Source organism: Grammomys surdaster, unplaced genomic scaffold (assembly GCF_004785775.1).
Source record: "Grammomys surdaster isolate TR1022 unplaced genomic scaffold, NIH_TR_1.0 129, whole genome shotgun sequence".
Taxonomy (NCBI): domain Eukaryota; kingdom Metazoa; phylum Chordata; class Mammalia; order Rodentia; family Muridae; genus Grammomys; species Grammomys surdaster.
The window spans coordinates 4256483-4272137 of NW_021604587.1; the positions used below are offsets into that span (position 1 = coordinate 4256483).

General features: G+C 44.2%; 1 protein-coding gene across 1 annotated transcript in view; it reads right to left on the reverse strand.

Moving 5' to 3' along the window:
- Dtd1 (D-aminoacyl-tRNA deacylase 1) overlaps positions 1-15655 on the reverse strand; it is a 160340-nt gene that overhangs the window by 35889 nt on the left and 108796 nt on the right. The window lies entirely within an intron of this gene.

Sequence of the window (15655 nt, forward strand, 5' to 3'; positions counted from 1 at the left end):
AGGGAGGAAGGAAGGGAAGAAGGAAGGGAAGAAGGGAGGGAGGCAGGCAGGCAGGTTGGTTTGGGCTCACAGTTTCAGCATATAGTCCAGCACAGCAGGAAGTGTAGTGGCAGGAGAAGTAGGCAGCTGGCCACACTCTGCCCAGTCAGAAAGTAGAGAGACAAATGTTGATGCTTAGCAAACTCTTCCTCTGCACTGTGGCCTGTACTGTGGCCCAAGGATTAGTACCAGTCACACTTTTTAAATCTAGAAAACCCCTCATGGATGTGCCTAGAGATTTTTCTTCAAGATGATTCTAGGCCCTGTCAAGTTGAGAGTGAAAGATTTCGGTGCACAGCTTAGACAGACCAGCCGATTCCACGAGGGGAGGGAGTTTATTCAGGGCAGAGGGTAGGGAGAGAAATGGGAGGAATGGCATAGAGAGAAGAGAGAGAGAGAGGAAGAGAGAGTTCTGTCTATTTATATGAGCAATGATGTAGCTCTTTACCCAGGTACAGGTGAAGTAGCCAGGTAGATACTGGGAGTGTATAGTGGTTGCCTTGGCAACGATGTAGGAGCCGCCTGTTGCCTGGACTCTCTCTCAACAGAGAGTCCATGTAAATTATCATAGTCCTTCTCACACACTCATACAGTCTATTTACTCTACTCTGATTTCCTGTACCCCACCCCAAAAGAAGGCCTGCCAACTCCTTCCCTGTCCCATTCCAGGACAGTCTTCTCTGGAATTCACAGGGAGAAACCACATCTCCCTCTACCCTTTCGCTGACTTTGTCCCTGGCCTGAGTCTTACTGTCTCCTCAAATGACCCGATTTTAGTTGAGGTCTATCAGCAATCTCAGCACTCGGCTCTCACACACCCTCCTTCCATAAGCTACTGGGTTCTGGTCTCCTCATACTCCATCTCTTCTCAGTTCCTGGCCTCCTTCCCTGGCTAGCTATCCTGCCCATGGGAAACTCCTCAAACTGACCTATACAGCCAATACTGGCCATTTTCAGGAAGTAAAACACTCTCTCTACCAACCCTTAGAAAATGGATTCCATGGGGTGGGATTTCAGGCCTTCATTTCATTGTTGTTGTTGTTGTCGTTGTTGTTGTTGTTGTTGTTGTTGTTGTTGTGTTACAGTTGGGTTCTGTATGAGATTTTAGCCAAAATGCAAGATTCCACACCTGAATAGTTTCAAAAACATTCACAGAAACATCTACTTCTTTCAAATCTACCCTTGTACTCAACCCTGTAGAGATGCAGTCATGATGTCAATCCATGACTGTAAACGTTACCAACTAACGGCATAATTCACAACGAGAAAAGGGAAATTGTACAAGTGTCCATTAGCGGATGAATGGATAAATGAAGTATGGTCTATCCACACATGGACTATTATTTGGAAATAAAAAGTACCAAATCCCTGACTCATGATACTACATGGATGGGCATTACACTCTGAACTAATGAAGCCAGTCACTAAAGGCCACATAATGTATGATTCTATTCATATGAAATCATCAGAATGGGGCATCTAAAGACAGAAAGTGAGTTACTCATTGATTGTTTAGGGCTGAGGAGGATGGAGAAAAAAGAAGGTTTGATTTGTGGTGATAGGGATGTTATAATGATTGCACAGCTCTGAAGACTATGGGCCAGTGAGCTGTACATTCCAGGTATCTCAGCAAAGTTGTTTTCAAGATGATGTCACTTCTCATTTAGAACCTTGGACCAAGCTATGACTCCTCAGAGTCACAGAATATTTTCCATGATCTGGCCCCAAATACCTTCCTTGTGAATTCCTTTCATCCTATTTCATATGCTGGAATTCCAGACTCTTACCCTCCCAACCATGTGGTCCTCCTTTCTAACTCGGACACCATTATTGAAACCTCAGCCTCAAACCCCAGCCCCATCTCAGAGATGGGCTTCCTCCTGAGATCCACTGCAGTCACGCCACAGTCTGATGTACAACTCTGAAGCTTGCAGTTATGACTCTTGCTGTCCACTCACAAACTGAACAGGCTCTCAGGCACAGTGGTTGAGTCCCGGGTTATATCTACAATCTGGTCACAGTGTGCCTGTAAAAGTAACACCATCCCTGCTCAAACCTTTGGATCTCATGGCCCAGCATGGGGTATACATTCTTTACAGGGTCCCAAACAGCCAGAGCCCAGTCTTTTGAATACAAAGGTATTCTTCAACCTTCTCAGGGAAAAATGAAGTCAGTCCCAGTGGTAGTTTCTTTTGGCCCCCTGAAAGTAATTAACATCTTAGGACACTTTGTCCCCAACTCCCTTCTCTGGGCAATGAGCAAAAGACAACAGATGGCATGGATTAGCACAAGATGGAAGGGACAATGTAGCAGGCATTTGTCCCATAGAAAGCAGAAATAGAGGGCGCCGGTTAGGCTACGCCTCATTGGCCAAAAGATTGACTCTTCGTGCTGAGTCTGAGTTCATGACAAGAAGAATTCCCCTCAGAGTTCCCCTCAGAAACATCCCTGAGAGTTTCAGACTCTTCATGTCTATCACAAGACTGTGAAATTTTTGTGACAATATCCGACATACACACTGATGAGAAACTGGCCAAATTATATGGAGAACCTGGTAAAAAGAGAAACCCTTCACTGAAACCAAGCACCCACCTCCATCTTGGCTAAATTTATGACGTGATATTACATGTGCAATGTGAGTCTGTGATGAGAATTAATGTCAGCACAGGGCTCAGAGGTCAACAAATAAATTACATGATTTTCTGTCACTAAATCTAGATCAGGACCATTTCTGGACAGATAGATGAAGGATGAGCTTGACAAAGCATGAAAAGAAAATGGCTCTGCTGTCACTACGAAGGTCAGGCCATCAAGATAAATGTTTAAATTTCAGGTTCAATCAGTTATACACAGAATGCCTAAGCCAGATGCCTTCCCACTCTACACCTATAAATTCTAATACGCCCCAGGAACCTATGGGGACCTTGAACAAGAGAACCTGCAGACAACCCACTATCTCTTCATAAAGTAGCCTCCTCTCTCACTGCAAAACAATCCAGACAGAAAGAGCCACACACTCAAGGTGCCAGTTGTCTAGAACTGACCATTGTGCTATCTTCCTGGAAAGACCAGGACTGGTGAGAAGAGGGAGAAGCCCAGTACTGCTGGTTATCTCCCTCTGACCACCCAGGAAGGACTGTCTGAATTCTAAGGAACAAAATGCCACAGGCTTAGATGTAGGAAAGAGGAAATGCTAGTGACAACTTTTACAACACTGAACACAATGAGAACAAAGTCAATGGTAATTCGGGTAGAGTCAGATAATACTGACAGTGTCCCATATAGAGATATCAGTCAACTGTAAACAGGTGGCTTGAAGTTGGGCTCTATGGGTAAGCCAAGCCAGAGAGCATCTTGAAGAGATGACCAAAGTGAGACTACAGTGGCATCTTAGAGAACAAGTGTCCTTAAAAGTGCCTCCTACTAAGGTCTCTCAATTAAGGCCTGGCTTGCTCTTGTTGGGGACGGCAATAGCCAATGGACTCCTTGGAAGCCTTACATAGGGATAATTTGAACTGAAACATTTTCAAATGTTTAAACTCAGACTAAGGAATTAATCCGGCTTTTGCTGGGGTTTGGGAGGGTGTTATCTGAAGACAGATGAAAGAATATGGAACAGTGTCCATGCAGGCCCTGGGTCACATTCTGTGTTGACATGACACGTCCATCGTTGCTAAGTCGTAAGACGATATTCACACATTAGGCAGCATGTTATACAAAGGTAAGATTTTCCAATGCAAATTGACCTCTGCATTATTAGAAAACAGAAAGCTAAATTTAAAACAAAATCTAGGGTTGGGGATTTATCTCAGTGGTAGAGCATTTGCCTAGGAAGCCCAAGGCCCTGGGTTCGGTCCTCAGTTCTGGAAAGAATAAATAAATAAAACAAAATCTAATATCACTCAGTATGAGATAATTCATAAAATAAAAGTCAAACCAACTAGTATTATGGTAACACTGAAGTCTTCGGCCAAGGAACTTAAGACAGTTGACAAAAGACACATCATTTCTCTCTCTCTCTCAAGACATAAAAAAAAAAAATGCAAAAATCTAATTAATACAGATTTTGCATCCTTTGCCCCAACCTCTGTTTCTTTTCGGATGACTATGGTCTGCATTGGTGCTAAAATGGGTTTCCTAACAGAAACTTGATGGCTTACCTCCTCCATGAAAACCAGCCTTTGCACATGTCTCTGCAACTGAGGGCCTAGAACAGGCAAGAAGTAAGTGGTGGGGGTGTCCAGGTTCCTTAAAGAACAAGAACATCTCATGCCAAACACCAGTCATTTCTAAAAGACACCCCACATATTCTCCACAAATACTCAAATCTCAGGCCTCCTGGGCAGGGAGAGTGATGTTTCCCTTCCCACTAAGTGTGGGTCTCACATCTGTTGGGTGGAACCTTCTGAACAAAGTCAAGAAGCTTAAAGCTGAACATCTGAGATGCCTCTGGCCAGGACTGACCGTGTGCACTGACAACGAGGGCTGCACTCATCTGCAAGGCTTGCTCCCTTTTCCTTGTACTTCTTCTTAAGAGGAGGTATCATGGTTGGCAAGATTCTAAGTGATTCCTGGACCTGTTTTACTCTCAACCAAAGGTTTCACTAGATTTCAAGAAGCCATGCAGCCATACATACGGCCAACCAGCTGTTTCTTTGCTTTAGGCTTCCTTTTGCCACATGCTTGGGTGGCTTCCTTGTAGTTGTCTTCTCGTCAACACGCATGGTCAGGATCATGTGGGGACTCTGAACCCTGAAGGCCTGATGTTTAGCCATATTAGCTACTGTAACACGTACCAACAAGGAGTATTCATAACTGCAGTGCAGCCAATGTGCAATCACTTCCCAACATGCCTCCTGCTGCTGCCAGTCTTTGTTTGTGGGCTTCTTAATTATAATCAAGATCGCTTACAAAAATGAAAATGCTAGAAGCTCAGATATTCAGGCAAAGTTGACCACTACTCTTACTTAGAACAGGAGTCCAGCATGCTTAATTCCTTAAACTCTAAACACTGTGCTCCACTGTTGATACCATGGTGGGGACCCATGTGAATGGCTACCCCAACACTCTCTTCACTATAACACCCAACACATCACCCCAACCAGGCAGGCCTTCTCAGGGTCACAGTCAACCATCAGGTGCTCACTCTCGGTCAGCCTGCCACATAATGGCTGACCAAAAGGCCAGATGAGATCAAGTTCTAGCCAACAGACCCAAAGGGAATTGGCAAGGGACTCTAAGGAAGTCTTTAAGAGGGACTTGAGATGGGGACTTTCTCCTTCTGTCTTTGGACACTGATGCCTGTCTTCAAACAATACTTGTAAATGTGGCAATATACCAGAGCCATGAAAGAAGCCAGCACACTTAGAAGTAAGCCAGAATCAGAAGGAATCTGGACTCCTGAGAGTATCACAAGACTGTAAAGATGAAGCCCAACCTTTGAATATAATTTTATGAGAAACAAATGTCCCTACAGTACTAATGCAGTTGCGTACACCTGTTAACAGTACAAAAATATCATGACTTTTAGGTCAACCTTTGCTACATAGTGAGCTCAGTGTCATCCTAGGCCATATAGTGAAGTCTTATCTCAAAAATAAAATGAAATAAAATAAAAACCTAGAGCAGAACTAATAGCTTCATGGTTAAGAGTACTTGCTTTACTTGCAAAGGACCTGAGTTCAGTTTCCAGCACCCACATTACAGCTAACAACTGTCCGTGGCTCCAGTTCCAGAAGATCTGACATCCTCTTCTGGCCTCCACAGCCTCTGCACACATGTGGTACACAGACATGCATGTAAGCAAAAAAACACATAAATACATTTTTAAATAAAAATAATAATTTGCCTCTAACAGTATATTGCTTCTAAGTAATTTCTGGATACTATTTATTATATGCTGTACCTACAGGGCTGTACAGGGTTCTGAAACCCTGGGGACAGTGTAAAAATGAAGCCATGTTCTGAACATCAGAGCTGTGCAAAGATGACCTCTGGAATACAATCATCACCTGAAACAGCTCTAATCTGCAAATTAAACCTTTGGTGACACCGAGTCCCTAGAAATACTCTGGCTTTCATAAATGCCTTACATGGGTGAAGTGAGCGAGGCTACCTGTATCAATCTGTCACTAGTAAGCAATAGGCCCAGTAATGCACAGGGGCACCAAAGCATCTAAACAATGGCTCTCTACTGGAGGAGACCCAGCACCTCCTCTCTCCCCAACTCCATTTAAACACTGGCCATGTCTGGAAATGTTTTGGGTTATCACACAATAGAGAGGGACTACTGGCCCCTAGTGGGAAAGGCATGGATTATACGGAAACATCGTACAATGCACAGGGCAGCCTCCTACAGCAGAGATCATATGAGCCACCATGGCAATGGTGTGAGATGCAGACACCTTTGTCTAATATGATGTGACTCCTTCCACAAGGTAGCCACAAAGCACTGAGTTAATAACTAACTCTTCTATGTTGATTTATTTGTTGTTGTCTTTAAATATATATGTTATTTATTTCAGATTCAAAAAATAAGACAGCATTTTCAGAGTTCAAGGAAACCTAGCATATTAATTTGGAACAGGCTCAAAATGTGTTCTGTCTGGATAATGGTTTATGTTACACCAACTTGCCACTACACTGTAGACAGGTCATTCTGGTGTGTTTATAAGAAGATAAAGAGAGAAAGGGGTACGTTCTATGGAGGTGTGATGAGGTATGGGGGAAGAGGGTGTCTCAGCGGGCCCATGCTAAGACATCCCTTCCCCCTGAGGGACCAGCTACACAACAACAGTATAGTATAGAACAGAGTTTATTCAGGGCATGGGGAGGGGAGTCAAGAGGGTAGTAGAGGCAGAGAGTAGAGAAGTAGGGGAGTACAGGCTGGCCATAAGCACATGGAGAGAGGGGGAGAGGGAATGGGGAAGGGGCAAGGGGACAGAGTGGGAACAAGAAGGAAAGAGCAAGAGGACAAAGGACAAGAGAGCAAGGAGGTGGCAAGCAGTCCCTTTTATAGTGGGCAGGTAACTATGGAGAGGAGCATACCTGGATGTTGCCAAGTAACTGTGGGGTGGAGCTTAGACAGAATGCTAACATATTCCCTAAGAGAACTTTGCAACCTCAGGAAGTCTACCTGCCTAGGTGATGTCTTATTCTGCTCATTGGTGAAACTCACTGAGTGTGCCTGGAATGAACTAGCAGAGACCCCATTAGTACAGCTGAACCACTCACCTTGAGTCACAAAACTGACGCAAATGATGAATAAGTCAGTAAGAAATGCATTTTACCTAAGACAGATGAACCCAGTATGAAACCTAAATCTCCACCAACCAGATATAAGCTCAAAAAAAGTTGTCTAATAGGGCATGCCTTCTTAATAAACATAAACATAATATCTTTCCCATCCCACCTCCATGACTACCTTAGACCCCTTTACTTAAAACACAGAGGCTCGAATCTATGCTGTGTGCTATGCCATCTCTGTTTTGCCAGTTCTGCCTTCCCACTAGTCTCTGGCCAAGTGGCTCACATATGTTGAGGTTCCAGGCAATGCAAGTGGCTGGGTGGGCAGAGTGGTTGCCACAGCACACGCTGGAGCTTACAAGCACAGAAGATGAAGTCTAAGCCCAGGGCAACAAGTGCATGTGAAAGGTAAGGAAATTAATAGTCCTGAGTTTGAGACATTCCTTATGAAGAACCAGAACAGGCTTGTTAGCATCTCCAGTTAGCACACATGGGTTGGTAAAAATAATGCCAGGATCCTCATGGAGCCCAACAAGTATTCTAAGTCTGTTGTAGGGAGCCACCTGAGAAGGCTGGCATCTCCTCAGCTCCCTTGACTCTCAGGCAAAGCAGCCTGTGGCCCTTGCACAGCAGAGGTGAGCAGCTTGCTACATGCTCAGTCCAGCCTTCAGAGTTTCTCATTTGTGTTTCTATCATTGCTTTCAAACATCTTTACAGTCCAAAGAATGTTTTAAAAACTAAATTAGGAAGCTAAAATTAGCAAGCAAACATAGCTTTGAAAGTAAGAGGTGGAAACCTTCCCACATAAAGACCAGCAAACCAGATGGTTTTAGGGGCATAGTGTGCCAGGGCTCAAGGAATCCTCATGCTATACAAATGTTATCTTCCAAAGAAAAAATACTCCATACTCATTAATTGTAGGAAGATATGAACTCAGTCAGGTAGTGATGGGGGAGGGGACAGTAAGATAAACATAGGCACAAAAATCCTCAATAAAATTTAACATATAAATTCTGTCAAAAAGATGCCATATCATAATCAAACTTGGCCAAAAAAAAAAAAATTACAAGGAAAATTAGTATCCTTGGAGCTGGGTGATGACTCAGCAAGAAAACCAGAGTTCAGAGCCTCAGAAGCCGTATTAATGTCAGGTGAGTATGGTAATTCCAGCTCAGAAGGCAGAGATGGGGATCCCTGAAGTACAGTGGCCAGTGAAACTACCCATATCAGAGAACTGGGTTGAACTGAGAAACCTCTCCTCAAGAATAAGGTGGAAAGGAGCATGAATGGGATGGACCTAGGACCTCTGCACATATGTAACAGCTGTGCAGTTCTTCATGTGGGACTGCTGTAAGAATTGTCAACCCCAATATGCCCATATAAAAAACACACAGTCCAGTTATTATATTTATAAGCTATGTGTCTATGTTGGGCAGATCTAGCACTATTCTACTTATTCCCCAGCTATGAGACCCTTTGCTATTTGCAGTTCCTCCTGGCCATGTGGTTCTGCTCCATCTTGGCTTCCTCTTCCTCCTCCTCTTCCTCCTCCTCCTCTTCCTCCTCCTCCTCTTCCTCCTCCTCCTCTTCTGTCCTCAGCAACATAGGACTCCTAAAGTTAAGCCATCCTCCCAGGCTATGCATGCCCCTCCTCTCTGAATATTTTTCAATAAACACAAAATAGAACATAATAAACTGTCTAACTCAAGGCCAGCAAGATAGCTCAGCAGTAAAGGCTCTTGCTGCTAAGACTGATGACCCAAGTTTAGTCCTTGGATCCCATATAATTATAAGAACTAGCTCCCACAACACACACACACACACACACACACATACACACACACACACACACACATGCATGCTTCTATGCACTAAATAATGTACAAAATCTTAATAGAATAAAAGTCTAGTTCAAGGCTTAAACTGAGTTCCTGGTTGTTCTTTCCATTCGGTTTCTTGGCTGTTTTTGTGAGGCTTACAAAGATGACCCACTGACTGCAAACAGATGTTGCCTTTTGTTTATATCCTCCTAGCTCCCTTACTTTCCACATCACTAATCCTGACTATCAAACATATTTCCTCCCAGTTTAAAGAAAACCAGGCTAATATCTCTGCTTCCAGTGGCACCCCACAGTGGGTTTTGAATGAATATTCATAGGCAATTGTTTAAAGGTTCTAGATGGTTTACATTTACCTCAGCTTTGCATTTTCAGAGGGAAGAGTCCAGATGATTAAGCAACAGGAAATTCTGACAACTGCTAACCCACTTTCAACACAGAAGATGAATGCTCCTTCCCCTATAACCTGGCAGTTACAGAATCACATGCTGACCAGTTGGATTACTTTTAGGAGACTGTAATGACTCCTTGCTAAAAGCCTTTCAGAGTACGAGTGGTGACCCAAGAGATCAGACCTGCTCTTTTCAGAAGTCAAGAAGCAGACTGGAAGGGTGTGTACACAGGCTTCCCCAGCAAGGATAGGCTAGCCACACAGGTGCCCAAGGAGAAGAGTCACATGTGACCCCTGGAGGAAAGGTGTGACACACTGCTGTAAATAATCCCAGCAGCAATATAGGCCATAGACCAGATTCTGGACAGATCTGAGAGGTGGCTCCTTTCTGAGTCTTAAAACATGGTGTTCCCATTCTGGGGCACAGGGAGCACTAGGCAGCCTTTGTTTTGAAGAACAGAGTCCAAATGCTTCTGGGTTATAGAGTTCAGCTGCCAAACCAACACTTGTTTGAATGGAGTGAAAAGACCCATGAGTCCCTTTGAAAAGACACATGGTTCTGAAAATTAACAGAGAAGGTGCCATTGATGGATCTGGAGTTCAGTGGATGCCAAAGCCCAAGCAATTGGTTTGAGGGATCCATCCGGTAAGCAACAAGCATATGGCCTTTCCTTAGCACAAACCTTAAGTTCAGGAAAGAGGCCCCAAGTTACACATCATATGTTCTGAACATGATATGAATCCAAACCAGACAAGTCAGTGCTAACAACAGACGGCAGATACATGCAGAAATATCTGTACACCAGAGACCAGAGCAGAGTTCCCCAAGAAATAGCAGTGAGGAAGTAGAGCCCTCTTACCTGAATAGAGCAGAAAGCCTGCAAATGACAGCCTGACACGGCAGTCTTCAGAGCTAGTGGGAAATTTTTCAATTTCAGAGTTCAAGGAATTTTAATGCTAATTTTAGCAGCTTTCATTAGTTGTCATTTTATAGACTGGATCCACAGAAAATCCCAGCGTTTCAAGTTTTAAATTATGGTGGCATCAAAATAGAACCGTCAAACTACTTTGCCACATCTTGGTTTGACTCTAGCCTCCTCTGATGCTTCTTTTCCCATCAAAGCCCTGCTCAGGCCATGCTGTAGCAACTGCTGTCGTACAATGGGCTGGGTAGGCACTTATGGAGAGCCACATCCACAGGCAAGGCAGATGTGCAGAGCCCCACAATTATAAGAGGTGGGAAGTTGAGCAGCCTGTGACACCTCAGAAACAAGCTGGCGCCCACACAGGGAGCAGTCTGAAAAGAGCAGGCAGTCTTTGATCACAGGGTCCCCTGAAGAAGTCTAGCCATAGGACTTGCTATGTCAGGACCTCAGGGAAGAGGAGTTGGGAAAGGCAGGGCTGACACAGGATTCTGGTAAGCACCCAGGGCTCAGAGCTGGTCCAGTCCAGATGGTCCTCCCTAGTTTTCAGGCTGTCCCTGAGTCTGAGGGCTGGACACAGACTTTTTAGTAATTGCTTCACAGGTTTGAGGGGCAGGTGTGCTGACAGTCTCTATTTGAGGTGATGAAGTTTCCCCTATTTTAATAAATTTTCCACCTCAAACAATGTGTTTTGCTCTGAAGAAAAGGGGTGTGTGTGTGTGTGTGTGTGTATGTGTGTGTATGTGTGTGTGTGTGTGTGTGTGTGTGTGTGTGTGAGAGAGAGAGAGAGAGAGAGAGAGAGAGAGGTGTATTTGTGTGTACATGTATCTGTGGTGTATTGCACATGTGGGTATGCATACATGCAGTGGCTGAAATACATTCCTTAATTGTTGACACTTTTTTTTTTAAAAAAAGGATTTCTTATTAAACCCAGAGATCAGTCATTCAACTAGACCGGCTGGCCAATGAGCTACAAGGGTGTTCCTGTCTCTGCCTCTCCAACACTGGGATTAGGAATGGAAACTTCCCATGGGAGCTGGGAATCAGATCCTTGTTTTTGCTAAGTAAGTACTCTAGCCACCAAGTGACCTCCCCATCCTTCTGGAGAACTCTGTTAGGTTGTCATGCCAGCTTAGCTAGCAGTGTCAGCCAAGGAAGCTAGTAAGACTCCTGGTTTACCTGTCATTAAATCTCCATAATGGGACTAGCATTTCAACCTGCTTTCTTTCCTGTCCCATAATTCCCATTTCCCCAAATACTGCTTCTGCTCTTTAGGCTTTGGCTGGAAGAAGCTGCTGGAAAGAGGTCCTGAGGCTCAGACTTGCTGCCTCTGCTGGTCCCCAGGCCTCCCACCGAGGCAGGCCAGCAGGGCCTCCCTTCAGAGGCCACTCTGAAAAATGCCTCTTCTGTGCACCTTTGGCAGCTACCCTCTCCCTGGTGCCCATGATCTTGGCATTTCAGGAACTGTTTTGTGTAGTGTCTGGATTTGTAGGCACAGACCCCACGATGCTAAGAAAACTTTATTCTCGGGCAGCCCCTTTCTTTCCTAAATCTTTTTCCTCTTTCTGAAACACTTTCTTGTTAAATCTCAGAGCTCCTGTGTCTGGCTGACGACCTGACTCTGCTGTCTGACTGGATGACTGGATGAGCTAGACCTGAAGCATGTCACATTTCCTTTAGGGGTGTGTGTGTGTGTATGTGTGTGTGTCTGTGTGTGTGTGTGTCTGTGTATCTGCGCACGCCTGAGTGTTTGGATAAAGGGCCCAATGTTAGGGGTCCAGAGTGAGAGGGGGATGAGGACTATATCTCTAGTACAGTGCTGAGGAGTTGGAGAAGCCTTGGCAGGCATAGGTCATGTCCATATCTTCACTGGCAAGGAAGGAGGGTGGTCTCCTGTGGATCTGAGTGGACTGAAGAAAGTGGAGGCGGTAGGGGATATGCAGCAGCAGTTTAGCTACTGCTAAGACAGGCTCTCCCATATAAGGAAAGGGAGGTTCATGTCTGCTTCATGTTGAGCTAGAGCCATAGTAGATAACTGTCTGCCAAGCTTGTGGGTCTTAAATGTGTGTACTTGAGGGTTTTTTTTTATTGACATCAGATACCTGTGTGGACACAGTGAGGCCACTGCCTCTTTAGTAAGAAGACTGTGGGAGGGGCTGCAGAGATGGCTCATCTGTTAAAAGATGTATGGTGCTGCAGAATACCCAAACTAGGTTCCCAGTACCCACACTGGGTAGCTCACAACTGCCTCTAACTTCATCTCCAAAGGACCCAACATTTTCTTCTGGCCCCTGTGTGTACAAACCCACATGTTTACATACCCCCAGAACACATATAAAAATACACATATATACATCATTGCACATAAAATAAGCCTGTTTGGTTTTTTTTAAGTCTATGTGTGTAACTATGTGAGTGTTTACCACATGTGTACAGGTACCTACAGAGCCCAGAAGAGAGAGTCAAATCCCCTAGCTGGGGTTACAGGCAATTGTGAACCACCTGACATGGATGCTGGAAACTCAGGTCCTTTGTAAGACCAGTACATAGTCTTAGCCACTGACCCATCTCTTCAGACCCTGATAAAATTTCAATAAATCTTCTTTGAAATACTGTGCAAGGGAAATGACCTGCCATTATGGCATCTGTCTTTACCACATATTAACTTTACGTCAAGTTCAATGTTTACTTGTGACATTGTCATAAGTGAAAGGCTACCTGGTGCGCAAACTGAGGGAGCTATCGTTTGCCATCTGACCCTGGAGGAAGTTGCTGCTGCTTTATTCTTGCATGTGAATGTGTACTACATACACATGTGCACATATGTATACACTAGAGAGCAATCCTGAAGTATATGAGTATGCTTTATCCCCATAGGTTTGTGCACTGCAGGATAGTACTGAAGGGCAGCAGAATCTTTAAAAGTAGTGGCCCCTGGGGAGAAATGGGGGGAGCACTGATTGGGACAAGGTGGGTAACACCCTCAGAAAGTATCGATACCCATCAAGAGACGATGGGTTAGGTTTCACAACGATGGGTGGCTTAGTGTAAGGATGGACCATTATTAGGCAAACTCCACTTTCTCTGTTCTTTCTTTTGCTCCCACTCTTACCTTGCAACCTCTTCCTTCTGCACCCACCAGTGGCTCTTGTAGTTGTTGCTACTGTGCAGAGCTAACAATCATGCTGCAACATAACCAGGGGGCCCATGGCAGAAGCTAAACAGGACTTCCTTCCTCCAATGCTGAACATCCAGCCACAGTAATTTTGTTACATAATATAAAATGGGCTAAGGCAGTGCTTATCAAAATGACTTCCTCTCATCCTGTAACCATAAAGGCAAAATGTACTTGCAGTGCTTTAGGGACTATTACTACTATACCTCTACTAATCTTAATGAATATCACACAAAGTACAAACATCGGCCCTGACTCAGGAAGTTTTTCAAATCAAAACTCAACTCTGTGAAACAGAGATGAATGGCTACCAGGAAATGCACCACTGACTGCTGAAGTTTCTAATGATCTGATGACAAGTTGCACAAGGAATTCTATTTTAACTGCCTTGTTTAGTTGTAGTTATTGTGTTACTGTTTTTTGTTGCTGTTGTTTTGAGATAGGGTCTCACTATGTAGCCTTGGCTACCCTGGAACTTGCTATGTAGACCAGGCTGGCCTTGAACTCATAGAAATCAACCTGCCTCTGTTGGCATAAAAGGCATGTGCCACCATACCCAGAACTACCTTGTTAAAGAAGGTCTGGTCCTAAAGAAATACCATGAAGGGTAGAAAAACTTCAAATCAACTAGAAACCAACAGGACTCTGTAGGTCCTTGATCTAGAAGGTACACTGTGAGCAAGCTGAGGACAGCCTGCAAGAAAAAAGTTATGATTAAGACAACAATAACAACAAAAACACTGACTTGAGACTTGTGCTTTTGTCCAAGATAGGACAACAAACAAATTCACTCCTATACATAAAAATTTTTAAAGAGAAAGAAAAAATATATAAGAAGCAACCATTTTTCAGACACTGGACATCAGAGGATTAAGGCAGGAAACCGCCCGGAAGCTTGGTGGCAGCTGCAGCTGACGGCCAATGGAGAGCTTACAGCCACTAGCATCCCACCTCAGAGGGGTCTGAGGTGAAACCTGCAGGGTGTCCTAAGTAGAGACAAAGCTGAGTGTCTTGGAGACCACTGCAGCTAGCAAACTGAGGAGCAAGCACTGGACAGAAAAAGCTACAATGGTGACCCCTGGAGACATGCAGAAGGACTGAGGGCAGTGACCAAGTACTGATCAAGGTAGCTGGATAAGAAAGCTACCCAGCCACAGGAAAGACCACCCACAGGGATTAGTGTCCAATGCTTTCATAGTGGTGGGGATAGTGTCCATGCCGTGAGCCACAGTGGAGAACCATGCCCAACATCTCTGGGTATATGGGACTCAACAGGGACATGTCTTAATAGCAGAAAACAATGCTACTGAGCCTGCTCTGAACTCAGCTAATAATTCATTAAGAAGATCTTAGAAGAATGGCTCAGCAGTTAAGAATGTATGCTGCTCTTACAAAAGACCCAAAGCAGCTCCCAGCATCTATACTGGGTGACTCAAAACCACCTGTAACTCTAATTCCAGGGGATCTGATGGTCTCTTCTCACCTGTCACATACACACACACACACACACAGAGAGAGAGAGAGAGAGAGAGAGAGAGAGAGAGAGAGAGAACCTAAAAATAAATGCAGGCATTCACACATCACATAAAATAAAAATAAAATATAAATTTCAAAAACTAAAAGAGGACTGGAGAGATGGCTCAGTGGTTAAGAGCACTGACTGCTCTTCCTAGAGGTTCTGAGTTCAATTCCCAGCAACCACATGGTGGCTCATAACCATCTGTAATGAAATCTGATGCCCTCTTCTGGCGTGTCTGAAGACAGCTACAGTGTACTCACATATATAAAATAAATAAATCTTTAAAAAAAAAAAAAAGAACTAAAAGAACTAAATGGATTTCCCTGTAATGTACCTGAAACCTCAATGTGGGTAGGAATAAAAAAATATTTAGTATCCAACAAAGTGAATATCTCAACATTTTTAATACATCTTACATTAAAACATACTTCCCCTTTCCCTTTCCCCTCCTCACTCCTCCCATGTCCTCTCCCTCCAACTCTCTCTCTCTCTCTCTCTCTCTCTCTCTCTCTCTCTCTCTCTCTC